Raw genomic sequence first — 20,125 nt, 5'->3', positions numbered from 1 at the left:
TTTCAAGTCAAACAGAACAAGTTTGGTCCCTCAAATCATGATTAGGTCAACAGTCGATCCCCAAAGGGCAAGATAGTCATTTCAAGTCCAAATACAGTCAAAGTTCAAGATACTTGGTCAACAACATCCTCATAACCCTAAAATCATCATTTGATCAAGGATTGATCATGATGATGCAAGGAAAGATCAGAAAAGTCAAAAGGCAAAAGTTACTATTTTGGGCATGAACTGAAAAAGTCAACCAAACTTTGAAAATTCGCCAAATATTCATACTTCATCGGAAAAATTCCCACCAAAGCTCATGTTGAAGGGAATTCATTCCTCTATCCAATTGTCCAAGAATTAGAGCCCATAGATCAATGGTCCAAGAGATATGGCTTCATACATTATAGGTCCTCTTCAAAAGTCAACAAAAAGACATGTTTTTCAAAAGGTCATAAAATAAGAATGGAAAAAGATTTTGATATAGGACCAAAGGCATTGGATAAAGGACTCTCTAAGGTTTCCAAAATGTCCTAGAACACCTCCATCCCTCAAAAACTGAGGGAGATGTACCTTGTCAAAGTTGGACTATTTTTGAGAAAAAAAGTGAAGAGAAAAGGTTCAAAATCCAAAATTCTCCAAATGGGCCTATGATTTCTTCGCCCAATCTTCATTACAAGCCCATGCACGCCCCAAAGATCATATCCTCACATTTTAATTATTTTCCATTAATTATTTGGTGATTTTAATCATTTAAATCATGAATTAATTATGAAAAATAAAAAAATATAAAAAGATATGATTTAGGCCTATTTTCCAATCATCATTAATCCAAGATATCATCCAAAATTCGTGCATAGGCTAAAAGTGTGAAAAAGATTGAAATTGATCCAATTTAGAAAGATTTGAAAACATATTTTCAAACAAATTTCCAAAACTTGCGACTCAAGATTCAAAGGAGATTTGATCAAATTTTCTTGCCCTAATCCTTCTGGTATATATATACAAGCTATTCAGATCATAAGGGTGAAAAAACTCTGCCCAGAAAGAACCCTAAATCGAGCACCAAACTTCAAGAAAAAACTCAAACCGGTTTTGGAGATTGGAGGTGTTCCAAAGAGTTTCAAGCATTCCTACACACTCCTTGGACAATCCTGAAGCAATTCCAATCCTCTCACGCAAGGAACACGCTCAGAATCGTTCAAAATCGATCACGGTTTGCTTCATTGGTTTTTTCTTCGATTTCGATCATACATGCATTATAAACATGTTTAATTTATGCATTCATGATCGGTATAACCTGCGTGATGTTTCTGGTTATTTAATTTGATGTTTACGCCTGTATACCATGGATTGCCGTGAATTTGGTATTAGGGTTTCATATTAGGGGATTCTGATGCAGGTAAAATTGGGCCAATTCATGGCCATGGTTGAGTTCGTGGGGGAAAATCGAGTCCAACCATGGTCTCCTCTTGAATTTTTATGCATGTATGTGTGTTTTAGCATTTGACAGGTGTAATATGTATGAGCTACGATAGCTAACGTGCAAAAAGCGCTGTAAAAAGAATAATGTACAGGCGAGAGGTAGGTGATGATGACGTGTCTCCGTCCCACTGGCCCGTTCAAGCTGAAAAAGGCGCGCGTTTCTGGGAAAAGAGCTCGTGGATCGTGTGCATTAAGACTTACGCAAATACCATGTTCCAGCATCATCTCCACCGTCTGTCTTGCCTCCGGATTGATCCAACGAGTCTGAACCTGCGCGTGCACTATGGTCCTTCAGCGCCTACCACACACGATCCAGCTGAGTGTTTTCTAATTTTTTTTAGTTTTAATTACATAATTTTCTATTTTTATATATTTATATTTATATATTTATGTTTATATATTTATATTTATACATATTTATTTGTTTGTTTACATGAATTAAGTTATAAAATTTTATTTACAAAATATAATTATAATAACAATTAAATATTTTATTTTAAAAATTATTTATTTAAATCATTTTTAATTTACATTCAATTACTTTTATTACTTCAAAAATTCATATTTTCCTTATTTTAATTCCAAAAATCTCCTAAAAAATATTTATTACATTCAAATTATTTTCCTGGTTCCGATTTAATTAATTAGGTCGCGAGACCAATAATTAATTAAACTATTTATTTTCTTTTATTCAACTTCGTACCCTAATTAGGGTTCGTGAAGATCACGCCCTACACTGATTTTTATTTTTCTTTTGTGCATGATCAGGGTTAGCAACATGATTCGCCCCGAGCGCGCGCCTTCGACAAATCCCAAAGTTAAGTAATTTATTTCTAAAATTCAATTTAAATTTTATTTATGTTATTTTATTTTAGGGTTTGCCTTGCGTTCACCCTCTCTTTCTGCCATGTCTTTTCAGGGTTACCTCCGAGGTTTCCTCCGACTCTAACCATATCAGATCAAATCGAACCAAAGCTAAGTAACCTCGCTTATTTAAGTAATTGTTATTTATTTATTTATTCTTTATTTTCTGGTTAACTCTGCCAACCTTCGAATTAGCCATACACTCACCCAGTTTTTATTTATCTTCTTTTTCAGGGTTGTCGATTGCCATAGCTGCGTTATTGGTAACCCTGAACCCTATTTTTTTTATTATTGTTATTATTACTTGTGTCAAACCCTGATAAGGGATCCACTGGTTACAATTTCCCGCCCCCTTTATTGCTTTATATTATTATGTACCGCGTGGTTAGTAATTTAGGGAGTGCAAGATTGTAATTAACCTAGAATCACTAATTTACAAGATAATATAATTTGAATTGAATCACGTGATTGATGCACACACGCACGCTTTTTGGGTAACCCTCTCTGTTGCCTTGCTGCCTGTTGCCTGTTGCCTGTTGCCTTTGTGTTTTGCAGAATAAGCCTCGTCCCTCGAATTCGAGGATACCTCAGCCATGTTGCCTAGATAAAAAGGTCACGACCCTAATGATGCTGCCTTCGATACACAAATGACCTCGACCCTCGGATGTTGCCTACGGAAAAAGGCTGAGGTATCTTCTGGCTGCCTACGAAAAGGCTTATTCTGATCCTTACCTTAGACTACCTGCCCTTCTATGGCATGGGGCAGTCTTATGGCAAAGGATGCTTCGATGACCCTTCAACCTCCAAACGAATGGCTTCCTAACCTCTTATGGCAAGGATAGACCCTTTCATTCTGAAAGGCAAAAAGAGACCTATCATCTGAGTTTAAGGTAATTGCCCCTAATTGCCTTGCAATGCTCAAACCTTTTTATTATATTCTTTCTCATAATTTTTCAAAAGGGCAACGCTTATTCACAAGCTAAAGTCCCTATCTCTTTCATCTACTTTTTCTGAAAACGAGCAAGCAAAGCAATTAAGAGCCCATGGAAAACCATGGATGCAAAGGGTGCCTTACACCTTCCCTTTGCATAAATTACCCCCCCGAACTTAGATTTCTTTAAAAAGGTTTTTTTCTGTTTCTTTTTGCCTTTCCGAATTTGTTTGGATAAAATAAAAGTCGGTGGCGACTCTTGCTTACCGCGACATTCCGATTATTAAAAAGTCAGTTCACCGTATTACATACACCATTCACTGCCAGGTTATGCTTCAATTGCACTAACAATATAGCCGAATACGAAGCCTGTATTCTGGGTCTTAAAGCTGCCATCGATCTAAGAATCAAATTCCTGGAAGTCTACGGAGACTCGGCCTTGGTAATCTACCAAGTCAAAGGGGAATGGGACACGAAGCACCCGAATCTAATTCCTTACAAAGAATATGTGCTGAGTTTGATTCTTTACTTCGAAGAAATCACTTTCGAACACATCCCACGCGAGGAAAATCAACTAGCTGATGCTTTAGCTACCATGTCATCCATGTTCAAAGTCAGGTGGGACAACGAGGCGCCTATGATCACCATTTACAGGCAAGATGAACCATCCTATTGCAATGAGATCAATACCGAAGGAACCGAGGAAAAACCATGGTTCCATGAAGTAAAAAGATATCTCGAAGCTCAGGAGTACCCTGAAGGGGCATCCATTAACGACAGAAAATTTCTAAGGAGATTTGCTGCCAAATTCTTTCTAAGCAATGGAACCCTATACAAACGCAACCATGACTCGACTTTACTTCGCTGTGTAAACAAGAAGGAAGCAGAACAGATCATGGAAGAAATACACAATGGTACCTTCGGTACTCATTCCAGTGGACATACAATGGCTAAAAAGATCCTTAGAGCAGGTTATTACTGGTCTACCATGGAAACAGACTGCCATCATCACTCCCGAACATGTCACAAATGCCAGATATACGCTGACAAAGTACATGTACCTCCAGTTCCATTAAGCGTCCTGACGGCTCCTTGGCCTTTTGCAATGTGGGGTATTGATATGATTGGAGAAATCAAACCTACTGCCTCCAACGGACATCGCTTTATCCTGGTCGCTATTGACTACTTCACAAAGTGGGTAGAAGCAGCTTCATTTGCTTCTGTTACCAAGAATGTGGTGGCCCGGTTCATCAAATACAATCTCATTTGTCGGTACGGCATCCCTGAACGGATTATCACGGACAATGGCACAAATCTAAACAACAGAATGATTACTGAACTTTGCACACAGTTCAAGATCAAACATCATAATTCTTCTCCATATCGACCAAAGATGAACGGCGCGGTGGAAGCTGCCAACAAGAACATCAAGAAAATCATACAAAAAATGACAGTAACCTACAAAGACTGGCATGAGATGTTGCCTTTTGCTCTTCATGGTTATCGCACATCTGCGCGTACTTCAACAGGGGCAACTCCATTCTCCTTAGTCTATGGTATGGAGGCAGTTCTTCCAATTGAAATTCAGATTCCTTCCCTAAGGATTATGAAAGAAGCCAATCTAGACGAAGACGATTGGATTCAAACACGGTTGGACCAGATAAACTTGATTGATGAGAAAAGGCTCGCAGCTATTTGTCATGGTCAGCTATACCAAAAGCGTATGATCAAAGCCTTCAACAAAAAAGTCAAAAGTCAAGCATACCAAACTGGTGGCTTGGTTGTCAAACGCATCATCTTACCACAAGGTGATCCCAGAGGCAAATGGACTCCCACCTACGAGGGACCATTCATAATCAAGAAAATATTCTCCGGCGGCGCCATGTTGCTTACCACCATGGATGGCGAGGATTTCCCACACCCTGTGAATGCTGACATAGTCAAAAAATACTTCTCTTAAAAAGAAAAAAAACAGCTCGCTAAGTTGAAAACCTGAAAGGGAAACTTAGGCAAAAAATGAGCGTCTCGGTGGATTGAAAACCCGAAAGGGCGGTCCAGGCAAAAATTAGAGACTAAACAAATACTATCCCGGTAGGCTGAAAACCTGAAAGGGCAGCCTAGGCAAAAGTTAGGGAATGAAGCATACAACTGTGTTTCGTTCAGCTGCCTACTCACCATCAAGATTCAACACCTCAAAGACACTGATCAGTCCAATCACTTTCTTCCAACAAGTGAGGGATGAGATGCTCGAAGACAGATTGGCAATAGCAGAGTTGAAACTTGACTGGATCGTTTTCACATAGCTATTTATCTTCATAAATATTTTCCAAAGCTTTCTGAAATTTCCTACTTCTAGGATTGTTGTCTCCCTGTGCTAACCAGCCTATCATGGCTCTTTTTCAAAAATCAATGCAGCTTAGGCTCAAAAATCACCATTTTCACTTTTTCTGTTTTAAATACGTAAGCGTCCCAATGATAATTTTGAATGAACATGTGCATTTGAATATGATTGATGTTTACCAGGAAAAACAGGAATAGCATTCAGGAAATGTCCTAATTATCTGGACATCATCCCATCAGAAGAGAATCCCCAAGAGAAACGCATTTCTCAGCAAATTCCTCAAAAAGATTTTCTCTTCAAAAGAAGTCTTATCCCCCAGCAGGGTTGTTCCAGATTGCTATCTTCAGAAGGTGTGATCCCTGCACCCGGACTTGGTCAGATAGTGCATCGGAGGATTATGCATCTTCCTCATTCCCATTTGAAAGGGCATCAGAACTTCCAGCTACCTTTCATTCCCAAAAGATATTCAAAGATCCTTCAACAGAGTACCAGGGTTCTCAAAGAATTTCCCCAGCCGAGGGTACTCAAACAAGACAAAAGATCATCAACAATCACAATATAGTCATATTCAGATGACTGGCGGAAATTTATTTTCCCAAATAGAAGCTTGACATCTCACATTCATACATCACATATTCACATTCATACATCACATATTCACATTCATACATCATATTCATACATCATGCATCATACATCATGCATCATGCGCATATTCATACGCATATTCATACACAACATCACATGCATATTTCTTCAGGAATATCTCACATTTACATGCATCATAAACATTGCATATCACTAACTTGATTTTTCAGGTAGACGGATATCTTCAACAAAGATGTTCTCAATCACATGCAGTGTTCACCTGAATTCCATGAACGGTTCTCTCAGATATAATCAAGCCAAAGATTCATTCTGATCACTTACCAACTCAAAAACAGACATTGCAGATCTAAAGTTGATACCTCAGACGGTTCCAGAACGATCTAACATCGCAGATCTAAGTTGATACCTCAGACGGTTCCAAAACGATCTAGCATCACAGATCTAAAGCGATACCTCAGACGGTTCCAGAACGATCTAACGTTGCAGATCTAAAGCGATACCTCAGACGGTTCCAGAACGATCTAACATTGCAGATCTAAAGCGATACCTCAGACGGTTCCAAAACGATCTAACGTTGCAGATCTAAAGCGATACCTCAGACGGTTCCAGAACGATCTAACGTTGCAGATCTAAAGCAATACCTCAGACGGTTCCAGAACGATCTAACATTGAAGATCTAAAGTCGATACCTCAGACGGTTCAAGAATGATCTAACATCAAAGATCTAAAGCTGATACCTCAGACGGTTCCACAATGATCAACTTCCAAAAATCTAAATCGGAAAAACTTTGGACAAGTTCCGTAACGATTATCTTCCAAGACTTAAAGCGGTAACCTTGGACGGTTCCGAAACAGTCAACACAAAGACTTTCAAATCCTTCATCAAGATATAATCAATGGATTCATTCTGATGAACAAACCATCAACCCATTTACCAGGTGGCATCTGAAAGCCCATCTCAGGTAATGTGTCAATCTGCCAACAACATTTCACAGACGACATTCAAATGCAACTTCCAACATCTCTTCTGATCAAGGTAAGTGCAAATTTTCAGGGCATCTAAATATGCAATCATCTTCTACCTTCAGATTTCAGACAATCTCTTCAGGTTTAAGAAGATTGAATAGGGGCAACTGTTATACCCCAAAATTTGCCCGCATCTTTTTTCAAGAAAAACTCCAATCTGAAAATTAAGAGTCTCATATAATCATGGATTTTTATTTCAACAAAGATCCTGATATATGAGATACTTAGTTTTTAGAATTTTTCTTATACAGTAATTTGGCTTGCAGTTGAATTTATTCTTACGCAAACGCCAAATACTGTTTATTACTTCACACATGCTATTTATTTATTTACAGATAAATAGTACTGACACAATTGGTACAGAGTTAAATCTTTTTGCAGGCGCAGAATCAGGAAACTCAGACTGTACTGGTAACAAGTAGATTATTATTATCTTTTGTTTCCCACTAATTTTTGTACTATATTCCCTTATTTTCAAAAATATTTTCAAATCTCTTTTTCAAAAATCAAATCCTAACTTTATTCTCCACATCTCTCTTTTTCCCAACACTATCATACACTTTCTTTCAAATCTTACTTCCACTCAAATTTTCCTTTTGTACGGAATCACATCATTCCCCAACGTCTCTATCCTTCTTTCCATTCTATAAATACCTCCCATTTTCTTCCATAAAATCTCACATCAAATTCTAACTCATCTTTCAAATTCCTACCTCATATCTATTTTCTCTTCTTCCCTAACAAGAATGGCAAAGTGGATAGAGACACTGTCTCTTACAGTCATCACCATTGCTACGGTGATCATGACTTTCTTCTACCTGCATAGTCCTGAAGAGTGTGGACCTGCAATAGTTGCACTCCCAATCATCTACATGTTATTGTTCATAGCATGGGTCATTAACCGTCATTCCTGAAGTCTGCCGTGATTCTTATTTCTTAAATGTACCGTTTATTCGTCGTACTGTTCAATATAGTATGTAATATTTGTACTGTCAGTATTAAATGTTGTATTACTTGTCATAATATTTCTTAATTACTCAGATAATATTTTATGTGTTTTCTGCCAGTCAAATATTCATTTTTCTGTGCATTAAATGATTTTCAGGGTTATTATCGGTAATTTTGCCCGCGTACAGTAAAAATTAGTTATTTATTATGTCTGTGTTTTTTTAACAAGTCATGTAAATAAACTTTCATTTTTCACATAAAACAAAAGCAAAAACAACAAAAAAAGAAAATTAACTTTGACTGTTGATTTTTCACTCTAACTGCTACATCAATACCTGAACAGTCAGTTGACAGCCAAACTGCTGGCAGTACAATTCTCAGTGTTTTGTACCATCAATCAAATCAATCTTTCACAATTCAAAATTCCAAGATTTTTGTGCTAGAAGTCTTCTGAATATCACGCGATTAGCAGAAACTCAGCACTGCACAAAAATCAGGTACGCTTAACTGTCTCCTACATAAACAGTCCCTGACTAGGGTTTTCTTGTTTTTACAGGAGAAACAAGTTTTTGAGAGCTCAAATGGATTTCATACACATCCATATATCTCAAAGTACCATCATACAAATTTTCAAACTTCAATTCGCTCAGACGCACCGTCAGCAGCTCAAACAGTCAACAGACGACCCGTTTGACCCAAAAAGTCAACAGACAGTCAAAAATGAAATTTTTTGTCAAATTCCATATTTTGTCAAAGGATTCATCATTTGATCATTGGATGATCATAATTCATCAAGGAAAGATAAAAAATCAACAAAACCCTAAGATTCAAAATTAGGGTTTTTGCCTGAAAAGTCAACTCAACTTTGACTGATCATAACTCTCTCATCCTTCATCCAAAAAATTCAAACCAAAGCTCATTTTGAAGGAAATTCAATTATCTTTCAAATGCAATTGATCCCATGGTCATTGCATTCACCATTTGAAAAATATGACCAAAGACATTACAGGTCATTTTCAAAGTCAACAAAAAGACACTTTTTTCAAAAGGACACACAAGGAGCATCAAAAATCATTTTGACATGAGACCAAAGACATTGGTTAAAGGACTCTTTGAGGTTTCCAAAAAGTGCCAGATCTCCTTCATATGACAAAAATTGAGGGATTTACACCTTGTTGAAGTTGGCTAAATTTTGGGAAAATGCATGAAATCAACATTGCTCAAAAATGTATTTTTTCCAAATGGGGCCAAGTTTTCATGGTTCAAACATCTTTGCCATGTTATTATGGGCCTCCCACGACCAAGACAAGGCCCACACCTTTTTTATCCATTTTTGGCATAATTTTATCTTATTTTAAGATTAAATTAAAAGGAAAATGAATGGATAAAGAGTAGCTTACAAATCAAGCATGACTCACCCAAGGAATCTTCATTTTTCTGCAGCCAAATGAGGTACAAGGCAAGAGAAGTGAAGGAGAGCAAGACTTGGTCAAATATTCAAGGATTTTTAATATTTAAAAATCAAACTTTCAACCAAGCAATCAATACTCTTAGCTTCACTTCCAAGCAGCCTTTGGCCTATAAAAGAAGTGGAATACATCAACAACAAGACACACACGAAAATATATCAAGAGCATAGCCATCAACTTCACAAAATTCTCAAAAAATCTCATAACTTATGTAATTTTCGTTTTCATATTTCCAGCCACTATCAATACAAAATAATCATCCTATTACTCTTGTATAACATCATAGGTAAGGATTGACTCATAACATGTGAATGAAACAACCTTAAACATGCTCACGATCATCTTCATGTTCATAACCATGTAGCTTTCATTTTCGTGTGAATGCTTAACTATAATACAAACTAATCATTTGAATGGACTCATGGCATGACATAGAGTAGATTCGAACGATTACATGCAAGTTCTAACGTGGTTTTGAAGCTCTACCATTTTTGAGCTTCAAAGATGTAAACCTTTCGTTTTCTATGATAGAGGCCCCAAATGAAAAAACTAATACCACCAATGAACTCAGAGCATCCTAATTAGGGGATCTGGGTTGCTTTTATTGTTTGGAACTAACGATTTTGCAGGTCTCTAAAAGTATGGAAAAAGCAAAGAAAATCCGCAGGTAACGTTGTAGGTAAATCCGCAGCAAATTCCATAGGTAAATTGAAGAAAATGATGAATAGTGATGAGGACCCTTTGACTGCACGCGTGGCCTGTCCTCATCTTTCTATTCGCCAGTCAACTGCACGTGGGTCCCACGCTGGACTCTCAAAGTCAGCATAATCACATGCTATTCCTCTAACCATGTGCATCATGTGATTTGCAATCTGAACCACAAGATCCACTAACCAGTTCATCCAACGCTCCAGACAAGTGATCCACACCATGGACATCACTTAGTTTCCACACCTGATCGTATCATTTTATTTTTTTTTATTTCTATTTTAATTTTCTTTGCAAAATTATTTAAAAATAGTTTTAAAAATCCAAAAAATACACAAAAAATATTTTTAGACTTCTAAAATAATATATTATTTTCTGAAATAAAAATATTTTATTTTTCTTCAAAATTTCAATATTTTGCATAATTAATTAGTATATATTTATATATTTGCTTTTTAATTATTCTAACCAATCAAAAAAATCATAAAAAAAATTGTTCTTCATGTTAAATATTGTTTATATATTATAAACTAATTTTCTACATATTTTGAATAATTTTCTCTTTAAGTTTTAATTATTGGTATAATTATTTGCATAATTATGTTTTAATTAACTTAAATCAATTTCAAATCAATTCCAAAAATTCCAAAAAAATTAGTTTTGTTTTAAAATTAATTGACAAATATTTTGTACATATTTTAAACTTAATTTCTAGGTTTAAATCTATTTTCATCTTTTTTCTTCATTTTAATTTAATTAATCATGCATTAATTATAATTAAAATCAAATCATAAAAAATCCAAAAACATGCCTTTTATTTTTCTTGCAATTTAAATTCCTAGATAAATGTATAGGATGTCAAAATCATGTAAATAGGCTAGTTTACATTTCCTGCACAATCGATGTAATAGCGTAGATTTACTTTCCGCACTTTACATTTCCGCATTTTAATTTCCCGCAAATATAAACTGCGTGTATGTCAAAGATAAAATTGAACCGTTAGATCACTAACTTCAAAGATAAAATATCTGAATCCAATCACAAATCACACTTGCACCTCTTAAGGTAAATCCCTTCTCATTCTTTTCAAAATCAAATTCAAAATTCTACTATTTTGAGTACAAAATCGAACCTTGCGTTTATATCCGGTGAAAGGATAGATTTTTAAAGGAAATAGGATAAAGACCTTACAACTCAGGGTAGACCTCCTAGTTTGCTTGCTCAAATCAAAACAAACAAAATTCTCATACACTGTTGTTTTTCAAAACAAAACTTTCCAAAAAGACAATATTTTGTATACATCCAAACACGGATCATTACAAAGTTAACGTTCTTTTCAAAACATCTTTCGAAAGATAAACAAGCATTTTGTATACATCCACACACGGATCATTACAAAATTCAAATTACAAAGGTATTTGAAACCACATATGAGCAATTTCTAAAGCAATTGAAAAGTGATCGAAAAACAAGTGAGCTAAGCAAACTTAAGAGCCCATGGATAACCATGGATACAAAGGGTGCTAACACCTTCCCTTTGTATAACCTACCCCCTTACCCAGAATTTCTTAAAGGTCTTTTTTCTGTTTCTTTTATAAACCTTTCCTGAATTGGATAAAATAAAAGGTCGGTGGCGACTCTGTGAATTTTCAAAATGCGAAAGCATTAAGCGATAAAAAAGAGTCAGTTCACGTATCTCTACAGATCAGAGGTATGGCCCGGAATTAAAAAACGGAGGTCCACAGGTACCAATTTATGAACACCTAGTTCATCATCCACCATGATCCCTACCATATGATCGAATCCCTCTTGAAACCGGAGCACATCACAAACACACTCAATGTGCACAATAGGATTGAGGCACATCACGAGCGGACCACCGTCCAAAAATTCTATGAATGTATGATGCATAACAACGTCATATAGGTTTCCTGGCCACGGATAGTAAATCACACCTTCATTCACAATAATCATCTCCACATAGAATGTATACACAATCAACATGCACATCATTAGATCATCATCACAATACCAGCGTTGACATCACGACAACATCATAGCAACTTCCTAGCAACATCATATTCATCATCAAAAATAGAACATCATGGTATATCAATCATATAATGAATTCAATCATATAAATACATAGGTACTGGAATCATGCCTCAAATAACTCATATAACTCAATTACATTATATGTCTGCGCGTCAGCTTCCCAAGCCTCGCCCGGCGGCCTAGGAACTCTCTGCTTGCTTCGTGCTCGCCTGGTGCTCGCCCGACGATTTGAGCGATTTGGGTCCTCGCGGTTTCATTCGCCCGGCGATGCTGGGGAGAAATTCCTACCCCATACATTTTCTAGTGCCTTATTTTTCTCCCTCGCAACAAGCTCGCCTGACGACACTCGAGCGACTGTCTCGCATTACGAATCTTGCAATTCATCAACTTCTTAGTTGCAATTCACTGCTGTTCTAAGCCATACCAATTTCGATTCCAAACATCAAACTCATTCCAAAACGCATTGCAAACACCATATATCACGTATTAACATCCAAACACGTCATCATATCATTATGAACGTAAATCATAGTATATAGACATCATCATCAACAATTTCATCGTACTCTTAATTAAATCATCATACAAGACAAAAAAACGACCTTAATCCAATTTCTATTATAATAAACCTGATTACACCCCTTACCTCGAATACCTAGCAATTGGTATCTTCTTTCGCTTTCTACGAAGATTCTTCTTTGGTTCTCTGTGCGCTAACTCTCACTTCACGTCTTTCTCCAAAATTTCACGATCGTACAGAATGAACCATATCTCTCTTATTTCCTCTTTTTACTTTGTTACCCCTTAGACCCTTTCTATGTTATTCCTCTTATGCCCTTACTCACCTTTTCACCTTAAAAATCTATTTAATTATTATTATTATTATAACTCCAAATAATATAAACCAAATTATTTAAATCTAAATAGTTATAATTATCGTCTATCTCCCACTAATGCCCTGTAACATATCATCATATGTCGCACAAATTTGCCAATAATTCATAAATTATCAATTAAATAATTAAATCTAAAATTTGGGGTATTACAGTCTCTCCTTCCAAAGTGGGGCTCTCATAGAGCAGTTTCGGGTAGTGTCCACTGACCTTGAAATTTGTTTTAGTGCCTTCGTGTTTTATTCTAGGATCAAAGAACAATCTCTGAAAAGTAAAAGTGTCAAATGCGCACGTGAAAGTCATGTCATTCCTCACAACATCAAGGATCAATGGTTGAAGGGGGCTTCCTTACTGCTTTTGTTTCATCTGAAAGTACCCTATGCATACATATGGATAAACTAATATCAAGAATGTCATCTAAGGTCCATCCAATTTCCTTTTTATGTTCCTGCAATGATTTCTCTTCTTGCTCAAATTTAGTCTTTGATGAATAATTTAAATCTCCAAGAAGTGATTCAAGCTTTAAATAAGGTGGTTGTTCAATGGATGGTGCGGTTGGGGAAGCAGGGATGTCAAGAGCTTCAGTTGCATAAAAAAGTTTAATGACAACTACATGTGTAGGAACAATGTTAACCTGCAGGGCAGTCTCAAATTCAGCACAAACAGAGCAAATGTAAGTGTCAATATATGAATCACAAGAGTAAGTATCATCAAAGTCAGAAAATGATGGAAAATCAGCTGAAAACATATCAGAATAAGTATCATCAACCAACTCATAAAGCAATTCAATGTGAAAATATAATGTTCTTCCACGAAATGTTTCATACCAACAATGTCCACATTAAGCATAAACAACTGGAAGACAAAAAAAACAATTAAAATAAAATAAACAAATACAAAAACATGAAATTTAATCTAATTAAGTAAAATTAGAATTTCACGATTTTTTTTGGAATTTCCTGAAACTACGAAAACAGAAATAAAATCATAAAAAAATAGAAAAAATAAGGAATTTGTGATTTAGAGGGTTGAAATCTCTTAGAATTCTATTATAAGGGAGTACTCTTCATCGGTTTTTTTTTGAATTTCTGGAAAACAATTCAGAGCAAATCGAAACAGTAGCTTCCAAATTTACCTGATAGATTGAAACACTTACCACTGTAATGCAACCCTGAAAATCAACAAACACAACAAAAAAAACAAGTAAAATTCTGACAAGACTCAAAACTAGGATTCTAAACTTGGTTAATATTATCAAAGAGTCCCCAGCAACGACGCCAATTTGATTCACTGTCGCACACGGGTCAAATCGAGTAAATTAAACTGTAGTTGGGGAAGCAAGACTCGAGTATGGTATCTCAAGGACTCTTGATTAAAATTAACCATTTGAAACGAGAGAGGTTTTAGGTTTCCATTTAGAATAAGTGATTAAAAATAAGTGATTATGAAATAAGCTAAAATGGCTAATCTACCGAGTCTTGTTCGGACTTATCATTGATTATTATAATTTCAACCTCATAAGCGGATTATCTATTCCTATTCGATTATAAAACTCAGTGACAAACATAACTAGTTTTATGTGATGTAAATTCCTATTATCCGAATTAAGCAAAGGGATTTACACTCTCGCAAATTAAGCAAACACAACTCTATCAAGCACGATAACGAATAAGCTATGTTAACATGACTACAATTAAGGAGCATACAACAATTGAATTAAATCAACACTACTATATAATAATCGAATTAAGCAAAAAATGATCACATAACAATATTGAAAGGAATAAAATTTGGATTGAAATTATTATAACCTCAAAGTATGATGGAACTTGTAATCAACATATTTTGCCTTGGGATTAGTTCTCCATTACAAATGAAAAAAGCTTTAGAAATTTTTGTGAACAGTAAAATTCAGAGAGAATGAACACTACCGCGGCTGAATGCTCTTAAACAAAATAAGGATTCGTAATTCTAATTAAAACCAGGTCGGAAAACATAAAATTGGCCCAAACACTAAATATTTCTTAAGTTTGGAACTTTAACGAATTATTTGAGATTTATGCACTTTGAAACAGCTTTTGGCTTCAATACAAAACTTGTAGCTCTTTCTCTTATATTTCCAATGTATATCAGAATGCATGAATCCGATTCTCGTCGTTCAAGTTATGGTCTGCATAATGAACATGTATCAAATAACTGCTAACGCTGAAAATCAAATACGAAAAATTAAATAAAGGCAAAAATAAACTAAATTATAAAAACACAATAAAATAGTAAAAATAATAAAACAAACTAAAGAAATGCCTAAGTATAATAGCAGAAGAATGTGCATCAAAATGCACTGATTATAATGATTCTAGGAGGCTATGCACTCATCATGAGTTAAAGGTTATAGCAGGTTGCTATTTTCGTATAAATCCCTAATCATCCCCATAAAGGAAAAAGGGGAAAGAAAAATATTGAACCCGTACCTATAAAAAGGAGGGACTTGAACTCATGAAGATGCAAGAGCTGTTGAAGAAGACAGAGGGATCTTTTGAAATCTTCAGCAAAAAAGTGTGTGAAAAGGTGAATAGGTTGGGGGTTGAATCCCTTTAATAGAGGCGAGAAGTTATCGTCAATCAAGGGTCTTCTATGTTTCCCAACAAACATGAAAGACTCTGCACATTTTTGACACACACGACAGAGTAAGGCCAACTCGGCGTCCTAAGGTAAAATCATCATTAATATCATTATATGCCTCACACGTTTTTTTCTCTCAACAGACGTTTGGGGATTTCACTCATCTAACATATGAATCACATTATTGACACCTGGAGACATACCTCAAAGTTTCCATATACAGGGAATTCGCCTTATGCATAAGGGACCCACCTTATGCATAAGGGAGTTGCCTCACGCTTGAGGTACTCATTCTAATAAGTAGGATAAGACTAAATCACTTAGACCTTTTCAAACCCTCGTGCTTGAGAGATTGTGTACCAGTATATTTGTAAGGGATTCATGAAAGGCGACATGGGAGTCAGATATTGCCTCATCTTTCCATAAAGCCCTCTTGGATGTATGTCTAATAGATCGATCACCCATTTACTAGATGTACCACCCCTTTATGAATACATCTTCCTTTTATGCAAGGAGTCGTCTAAGGGGAAAAAGAGGATAAATGATGTGTTCCTATTCCGTTACGGTATGGAAGAAGTCATTTGACCATGTTCTTCGAAATAATAGGAGGTTAACTATCCACTCATGCATCCTCTAAGTGATGATTGTTATTTCTAAGGGACATAGGAACCATACCCAACACCGCTATAAATACCTCAAAACTGATGTTGAGAGGACAAGTTAATTCTCACACAAAAATTATATACACAGAACTTATCACTCCCTTACATGAGTTAGCTCTCAATCCTACAAAATACCCTAAAGTCTGACAACTCTTAATCAGTAGGAGTTGTTACATGTTGTACTTTTAAAAGTGCACTTATCATAGTGTTTTTGTAATCAAAATTGATATAGCAAAAGTCTTTGATACCATAGACTGTAACTTCATGTTCAAAGTGCTTTATGCTTTTGGATTTTGCTCAAGATTTTTGTTAATGGTAATCATGAAGGTTGCTTTGCATGCTCAAGAGGAGTCAGTCAGACAAGGAGATTAATTGACTCCTTTGCTTTTCTGCATAGTAAGGAATTTTTAAGTATATGCCTTTTCAAATTAATTGAGACAAATAAACTGATGATAAACTTATGATCAAAGGTTGAGAAATGGGCAGCAGTTTAAGAAATATTTTAAGAACCCTAACTTTATAAGAATACCAAACAGAAACAAAATAGAGGTGGCTGAAATCTCTTACCACATATCAGTTTCTCTAATAGTACCATACTTTCCCCCACAAATTAGGCACACCCCCTTTCTTCCCTCTTTCATTTTTCTTGTTCTTTTGTTTCTGTTTCTGTTTCTCTTTCTTCCTTCTCTCTTGTTCTGCAAAACAGTATCTCTGTTAAATCATGAAAGCTTCCACTTGTGAGAAGAAACCAAATCTCTGCAAAACAGTATCTCTACAAAATAGAAGCAACCAAATCTGAAGCAGAAAGAAGAGATTAGAAATAAGAAGAGGAAGAGATGGAAGAGAGAAGAGGAAGAGGAAGAGAGGGAAAAGAGAAGAAAGAAGAGGAAGAGAGAGATGATGTTGGGAAGAGAGAAATATGGAAAAGGGATGTGATGAATTGGTATTCGTTAAATCAAAATAAAGTGGGGTTACATTAGTTAATTTGTAACCAAACAACCCTATGTGACATCATCAAACCATTCCAACTGGATTATCAAAGGCAAATAAATACAACCATGTATTTGAATCTGAAATATATGACATCATTAGTTGTAAAAAATATTTTTTGGACACAAATTACCCTTAGTTTGAAAAAGTGACAAATTAAGAGGCAAAGGTAGAAAAATATTTTTCAGAACCATTAAAGTTCCTATATGGTATATTCAATCTGGTAGTGCATACATGAAGTTGGTTCCAAGGCTTTCAATTCAACCTTAATGCACGCATGTCTAAAACCACTATAAGAGTCTCTCTAATAGGAAATATTACTAATCTTGCAATTGGCCCCTCCATAATTGACTTCAGAATCCTCAAAAGCTTCAAAGTGAGAGCACTTACCCTCTTAATGCTCCAAAAATCATTGAAGTCATCTAGCATGCTCCCTCTTTCAACTCAATCAAGTGCAACACAAATGATGTTGCATTTGGTTGCCCTCCTTGACCATCTTTTTGTGTTGGCATCTTCTGGAATGAAATCTTTGTTGTTTTGCCTTTTATCCTGGCCATCATAATGCTCTATATGCATTATTTATGGGAATAGTTACATCAGTTGAGTATGTTCACACAAGATATTGAAATTTTATTTGGATTAAGACAGACTCAAAATTGGATTGCAGTACTTAGTTTAATGGATAACTTAGAACAAATGGCTTAATAGAATATTACATTAATATGTATTCTATGCTTACTTATGTTCAGAGGGAGGAAAATTACTATGTTGATAAGGTAACTTTCGTATGATTGTCACTTATTGATTTCCCTTGGTGGGATCTCTTCCCCTCTTACTATTATGTAATCCTATAATGTCTCTATAAATTTTCTCTCCAAAACATAATTTTGGTATTTTATATAATTTTAATTTGTTTTTCATTCTTTCTCTATCAACCAAGCATCTCACTGACACATTTTATTACACTTTGTATATTAAGCACCATTCCACTAACATATTTTATTACACTTTATATAAAATTATTTTTCTAATTATTTTATCTTCTATATTGAATAATAAATTTATTTTTAAGAAAATAAATTATTTATTTTCAAAATATTTTAAAAAATTAAATGTGTTACTACTAACTTATTTAATTAGAAAAAAATTAAATGTGTTACTACTAACTTATTTAATTAGACTTTGTATATAGGAGCTATTTAGATAAACAACTTTTTATTTGCAATTTATAGCACAAGTACTTATCAAAATAAACACTTATAAATAAGTTCACATAAATTATTTTTAGGGTTAAATATGTTAGGGGTCCCTATAAATATGACAACTTTCAACTTTAGTCCTTACAAAAATTTTCTTCAAACAATGTTCCTCACAATATTTTCCGTCTCTATTTTTGGTCCCTCCCGTTAGATTCCACTAACGGAGGCTTATGTGGCACGCCACGTCAGTTAAAATAAATATTATATAAAAGAGACAGATTGCGGGGGTTTTAAACCCCCTTCAAATAACTTAAAAAACAATAATTTTTCACAAGGAATTAATTAGGAAAATCTTTGTTACCCTCATTCTTCACATCATCATGAATGAAATTTCCAATTCAATGGCTTGAGTACTTGTTATTATCACTATCTTGGATAAATAATCTATCTTTCATGGCCGAACTTGAAGCAGCAGTATGCGTATGCCTTGCTGAACATGTTCATGGCTTAGAACCTGTAATGCCATGTATGGATGTCATTGATTACACTTGTTGTGACATGTACCTGTTATTATCACTATCTTGGATAAATAATCTATCTTTCATGGCCGAACTTGAAGCAGCAGTATGCGTATGCCTTGCTGAACATGTTCATGGCTTAGAACCTGTAATGCCATGTATGGATGTCATTGATTACACTTGTTGTGACATGTACGTGGAGCTGAACCTAACCTGTAGACATCATCCTATCAGTATAGTCTTCTTTTATCTTCCATATCAAGTGCCTCATTACATTATAAAGTTTGTAGCCAAGCTACATGAATTGTTACACTCATCCAGTAGAAATCAAAACACGTAATTGGGGCTTTATACCTAATATAAAATATTTGTTGTTTTTGCTTCATTCCAAATCCATGACTCACTCAAATTTATTGTTGGTTAACAGTGATGGAATTTACAATAATCAAAGACATGGAAATTCTAGCCACATAATACTAATGGCTTCTTAAGACTAGTTACAATAATCAGATTATTGACCTTCATTCCAGACTCTAACAAAAACCAATTGAAGTTTTCAAAAATATATCTAAAAACAAAAACAACCAAATATTATCAATTATAAATTTCGCAAAGAACAAATGAAATAAAATCCCTTTGAACAAAATTGATCATATACAAAAGTATCCCATCTGTATTCTCTGTTAATACAAAATAATAAATAAGTATAATGAAATTATATACTACGTCTCTAAATTTTTTAAGAACTTTTAATTAAGTTTTGAATGAAGTTTTAATATAGTTTTTGCTAATTAGACTAGTCAACTAAGAGTGTGAATTGTGA

At 35.0% G+C, this 20,125-nt stretch overlaps 1 long non-coding RNA gene across 1 annotated transcript; it reads right to left on the bottom strand.

The window, feature by feature from the left end:
* Positions 1-15,127: 15,127 nt before the first annotated feature.
* Positions 15,128-17,844, bottom strand: LOC131600390 (uncharacterized). The gene is made up of 3 exons (XR_009283130.1): positions 17,163-17,844; positions 16,844-16,984; positions 15,128-15,481 (listed from the first exon to the last, which is right to left on the bottom strand). It is a non-coding gene; the product is annotated as an uncharacterized LOC131600390 (long non-coding RNA).
* Between the last annotated feature and the right edge of the window lie 2,281 nt (positions 17,845-20,125).

Source organism: Vicia villosa, linkage group LG1 (genome assembly GCF_029867415.1).
Source record: "Vicia villosa cultivar HV-30 ecotype Madison, WI linkage group LG1, Vvil1.0, whole genome shotgun sequence".
In the NCBI taxonomy this organism is placed as follows: domain Eukaryota; kingdom Viridiplantae; phylum Streptophyta; class Magnoliopsida; order Fabales; family Fabaceae; genus Vicia; species Vicia villosa.
Note: the sequence above shows the minus strand (reverse complement) of the source record. Positions and strands in the feature narration are given on the sequence as shown.